Source organism: Sceloporus undulatus, chromosome 7 (assembly GCF_019175285.1).
Source record: "Sceloporus undulatus isolate JIND9_A2432 ecotype Alabama chromosome 7, SceUnd_v1.1, whole genome shotgun sequence".
Lineage (NCBI taxonomy): Eukaryota > Metazoa > Chordata > Lepidosauria > Squamata > Phrynosomatidae > Sceloporus > Sceloporus undulatus.
In genome coordinates this window covers 29,960,376-29,964,952 of record NC_056528.1, presented here as the reverse complement: position 1 = coordinate 29,964,952, position 4,577 = coordinate 29,960,376, and the positions used below count along the sequence as shown (strand labels likewise).

The 4,577-nt window shown below is 51.3% G+C and overlaps 1 pseudogene; it reads right to left on the bottom strand.

Moving 5' to 3' along the window:
- Positions 1 to 970: 970 nt before the first annotated feature.
- On the bottom strand, positions 971 to 3,407 carry LOC121936572 (annotated as a pseudogene).
- Positions 3,408 to 4,577: the final 1,170 nt, after the last annotated feature.

Below are 4,577 nucleotides of genomic sequence, written 5' to 3'. Positions count from 1 at the left end.
CTGCAGTTTAGTATGACTTAAAGAAGCTATAAGACATTTTTCGAACTATTTTTGGGAGAGAGAGTGTCATTTCAAACCTTGGATGTTTCCTACTAAGGCCCAAAGCAATTCAGCATCCCACAGACAGTAAAAGCCACATGTCACTACTGCCGATCCCAGGACCCAAGGTTCTTACTCGACCACATGCAACACCAGCCGACCTAAATTCTTGACAGAAAGAGCAGGCCGCCCAAACTGGACTGTCTGGTGCAATCAGGACCACCTATCCAGACGATGGGCCTTCCAAACCAGGGAGATTTAGTTCAGGTGGAATGGGTGGGATCCCATTGCATAATGAGCGAGAAGTGGGGGGGGCAACAACCAACGGAAGTAAGCATGTGCTCGTCGGCGTTGCCTGGCAATCTGTGCGACGAAGCTGCTTAACTGAGGCATTGGGAGATATCTGGGATGAAATTCTAAACTTTTTGCTCTTTTGGCAACTCCTGCAGCTCCACCAAGCAGATCCGTCCCACCAAAATCCCTTGCGCAGGCCAAGCAAAGGCGGGGGCCCGCGCAGGCAAAAGCAACTAGATCTACGCGCACATCATGAAGTTTGGCCCTCCCATCCCCATCACCCCAAAGTGTTTTCAATTGCTGTTTAATACTGGCAATTATCCCTCCCCACAACAAACCCAGACAGAAATCTCCCCGCCACCAAGAAACCAGCCGATCCCGACAGGACACACACAACAGCGTCCCGCATCCAAATCCGATATGAAAAGTCGAGCACTACTGTTGGGAGAAGGGGCGATCTGGTTCAGGAGAGCCAAGGAGGTTCACAGTTGGAATCGAGGGAGGAGAGGATGTCCCAAGTTTTCAAGGGTTCAACGGTGCCTGGGTGTCTAGAGAGAGATCGTCGACGTGCAAACTTGCCTTTCAGGGCAAGGTTTGTTCTAGGATGGGGTTGGTTGTTTTTTTTGGTTATAAAGTGTCATGCACGTAGAGAACTAGTCGGTGTGAGGTCCGATCGTTTCATCCGTCTGTTCGTGGCAAATGGGCGCAGGGCCCCGTGAGTGCAAGCCCATGGTGGGAAGCCTGCGTCAGCATTGTTGTCAAAGGCCTGCTCCCAGGAAGTGGAATTTGAGGTATAGGCGGGAGGTGTACCCTCTGGCTGCCGGTCGGGGGGGTCCCTGTCCGCTCGTTCAAGGTCTACCAAATGACTTCTTTGGCCAGGGAGGTCCTTGCCGCACACAATATCCGGGCCCCGCGGCGGAACTGGGCGTCCGTTTGCTGTCTCGGCCCAAGGTGTAGGAGCCCCGGTAGCCAATGGTGATGAAGCCCGACCGCCGGAGGTCCTTGGCCGGAGCTGCCTGCCACCATGGGGGCCGCAGAGCCTCCTGGCTTGAGCCCCGAGGGCCGACCCACCGCCAGCCAGGTTCGAAGCCATGTCATGGCTTGGGGAGAGCGCCTCAAGGTCGCTCTGGCAGGCTCGTCCCCGATGAGTTCTGCTTTCTGATCTTCGGGGCCAAGGACTTGACCAGCTCGGCAGCTTGAAGTATTCCGCCTCCCGCTGGAGCCGGGCCCGTTCGGGAAAGTGTTCTGGAAGGACAAGCTCTGGTCTCGCACTGAAGTCCAGGATTTAGCGGAAGGGAAAGCCGTCCGGTCCCCGAAGAAGCGGCCCCGGCTGTCCCGGCCAAGGACCGGCTGCTCTTCTTAGTGAACATCTCCCAGAGCAAGAGGCCCGGGATGCTGCCCAGGGTTGCTGTGCGCGTGTGATGTAGACCTGGCCGCCCACGTTCAGCTCCACGATCTCGCGGAGAAAACCATGTCCTCCGTGGGTTGGCACAACTGCGCTTGTCCGCCAAGGCCATCGTTGGTCCCTTCCTCCTCCCCACCTGCGAGAGAGAAAGAAGTAGCCAAAGAGATGTGGTAACCTCACAACAGCAAAATTTTTAGAAAAGCACAAAACACTGATGCAAGAGTCCAGCCTACATTTACTTTGGGATGTTGTTTGATTGTCGTTAAAAACGGTCAGAGGAAAAGCAAATGCGGCGCGAGTCTATGTGGAGACTTGGAAACAAGGTTGTAAACCCACCTGATCACATTTCATACCATTAGCAACAGAGGAGTAACTCTCCTCGAGATCCAAGCTGCCCCTGTCCTCTGAAGGCTACTGTACTACAACTCCCAGGATGTCAGCATCATAACAGATGGTCAAGATGATTATGGGGGTTTGAGTCCATAAATGTAACTTCCCCAGCTCTGTAACTGAATTTGCCTCCCTCCATCACCAGTGACATGAGCGAGAGAAGAAGGAGAATGCCTCTGTTAACGTGCTGCAATATAGCTGCCATTTGCAATTTAATATAGCAATCTGTATTATTTTATTTTGAAAAAACTCTTTTTCAAAAGAAAGGCCCCTGCTCATTTTTGGCAATTCCATTTTTTTTAAACATCAAGCCGTCTTGCAAGGTTTAGGACCACCCTGAAGCAGCCTCTGATTTAGTCGGTGGTTTCTGTGGTGTGCCTTCAAGTCCTTTGCGACTTATGGCAACACTAAGGTGAAACTCTCATGGGGTTTCTTGGAAGGTTTGTCTGGAGGGGGTTACAGATTGCCCTCCTCATTCTGCCATAAAAAGGATTAAAGTAGCGCCAGTGGTTAAACGTCTTTGGAACGTGGACACAGCTCTCCCCACCAACCCACCATCATAACATCTTTATTACTGTTTCCAGATTGGGCCCTGCATGGTCAACAATACCTGGGTTGCAGCCACTAAGAGGGAGCCCTGGGAAGAGATACTACTCCGATGTTTACCTCCCTTTGCATCCTGCGCCGAAGCCACTGCGAGGGAGGGAGCCAGGGTGCTTTGCATTCGGGCTGAATCAGAGCAGGATTGCAGTATGGCCAGAGCAAGACCGTTGCAGGCCCTGCTCCATCTGCACCCCCAAGGATTTGGGTTCCTTTCCCTTCTTTGGCTACTCTGAAGGCAGCAATGCCATGAGGTCACGACACAGATCGGATCTCAAAAGAGCAAATGGAGTTGAAGGGTTGGTATTGGAATAGGACTCTGGGTTCAATTCCTGCTCGACAATGAAACCCACTGGCTGACCTTTGGCAAGTACCACACCGCTCTGCTCAGGGGAAAGCATGGCAACCCTCCTCCGGCCGAGAAAATCCTAGGGTTGTGTCACCATAAATTAGAGTCCAATGTTGAAGGCTTAAGGAGAGCCCGTTGGATATAACAGATTGCATGCCGGACCGGACTTCAGGAGACAAGGTTCGAATCTCCACTCAAGACAATCCCTGAAACTGTCTGGGTGACTTTGGGTAGGTCCACCCTTTGGCCCAGAGGACAGGTAGTGGCAAATATCCCCAGGGGAAAAAACAAGCCTTACCTAAGAACCACCTTTTCCCTAATAGAGTCCATATGGTTTATGGCTGGACTGGACTTTGGGTTCAAATCCCTACTCAGTCGTGGAAAACCAGCCTCAGAAGGAGACAAATGACTATTCTTTCTCTGGAGAAAATCTGGCCAAGAAGAACCGATGGGGAAAGGCTTGCCCTGAGTCAGAGTTGAGTTGACGTCTCATAACAAGGGAGGGCATGATACTCCTCCTATAGTACTACCGCGTTCACTGCTAACAACTCAGACTTGCCCGATTAACAAACAGACAAGGCAGTGATTTACTCCTCTTGTGTAAATGCCACCGGCTTATTGCAGGATGCCAAACGGGAATAGTTGCAGGATGTGGCATTTTATCCTCAAAATATCAATACACTAGTCCAGCTAAGCCAAGAGGAGAAAGCCAGGATTTGCAGCATGGAAGGAATGCTCGTGAAGTGCAAATTCCACACTTTGGGCAGACGCAGCCATTCCCCAACCGAACAATGGCCCAAGCCAAGCCAAAGCAGAGCAGTGGTCAGCCAGGGATGGACACAACCCCTGGACTTTGGCTAGCGCAGAGCGGGATATGCGCCGGCATGTCACCTTGCGCGGCGTTTTGCAAAGGGATTAAGGGACGCTGTTTCAGCAGCAAACAAAAGTGTTAACTTGCGGGTGTGTGCAAGAGCGGAGCAGAAATGTTTTGTTTTCAGCCAGACCTTCAAAACATGAAGCCTCAAAAGCTGTGTCTTAGTTTTAAGGAATGCCGCTAGAAGATGTCCGAGCATGGCCCACATAGTATGAAAAACCCACAGAAACGATATACAGATCAGTTGGCAGCCCTTCGAACCAATGCTGGAAAATGTGGGCTCAAGAGGGCCTGCAAAATCCAGAATTAGTTTCTGCAACTAAAGAAGTGCTCCCCTAATAAGGCAGAATGAAACCCTAGGGAATGATCAAATGCGCTCCCTTCTGCTGTTTCACTATACAGCTGCATCCGCACGGCAGAAATAATCCAGTTGGTGCACTTTACCACCATGGCTCAATGCTATGGGATTATGGGAACTGTAGTTTGTGCGGCCACCAAAGCTCCCGACAGCGAAGGCTAAATGTTTCACAAAAACTACAATTCCCCAAGTGTATAGCATTGAGCCAGGGCAGTTAACAGTGGTGTCAAACTGGAATCATTCTGCAGTGCGGTGTCAGCCTTAATGG